Source organism: Penaeus monodon, chromosome 30, assembly GCF_015228065.2.
Source record: "Penaeus monodon isolate SGIC_2016 chromosome 30, NSTDA_Pmon_1, whole genome shotgun sequence".
NCBI classification, from domain to species: Eukaryota; Metazoa; Arthropoda; class Malacostraca; order Decapoda; family Penaeidae; genus Penaeus; species Penaeus monodon.
This window is the reverse complement of record NC_051415.1, coordinates 26,503,535-26,503,961: the sequence shown is the minus strand read 5'-3', so window position 1 is coordinate 26,503,961 and position 427 is coordinate 26,503,535. Positions and strand designations below refer to the sequence as shown.

Below are 427 nucleotides of genomic sequence, written 5' to 3'. Positions count from 1 at the left end.
AAAAAGGAAAGAGTCCTGTTAGACGTGGGAGTAGGGGGAGCGGGGGGGGGATAGTATATCCTGTTGATGTCATGTTATTGGATTAAGAAGGGGAAGTCCCCAAAGTTTCTTGTTTTCCGATTTTATTGTTTTCGTTGTTTTGTATTACCTGGTGAACCAATTGAAGGCGAAAAATGCTATTGCTATCTTTTTCTTTTTTCTTTTCCCGTGCCGATTAAGATTTTGGATTCCTGTATGATTGTATTTGCTTATTTGTTTACTTAGTGTTTGTATATATTAATTCAAGGGGCAGTAGATGGAGGGTATAGTTTTGCGTGGCTAAGTAGCCAGGAGTCCACTCGTACAATAATCTCTTATCAAGACTGAAGATTAGATGTACACGTGTTATCGCCTAGATTGCCCGTGGAGGCGCAGCGATGTAATTGTT

General features: G+C 40.0%; 1 protein-coding gene across 1 annotated transcript in view; it reads left to right on the top strand.

Moving 5' to 3' along the window:
- LOC119592671 (mediator of RNA polymerase II transcription subunit 13-like) overlaps positions 1–427 on the top strand; it is a gene marked incomplete in the record, with an annotated part of 59,114 nt that overhangs the window by 22,629 nt on the left and 36,058 nt on the right.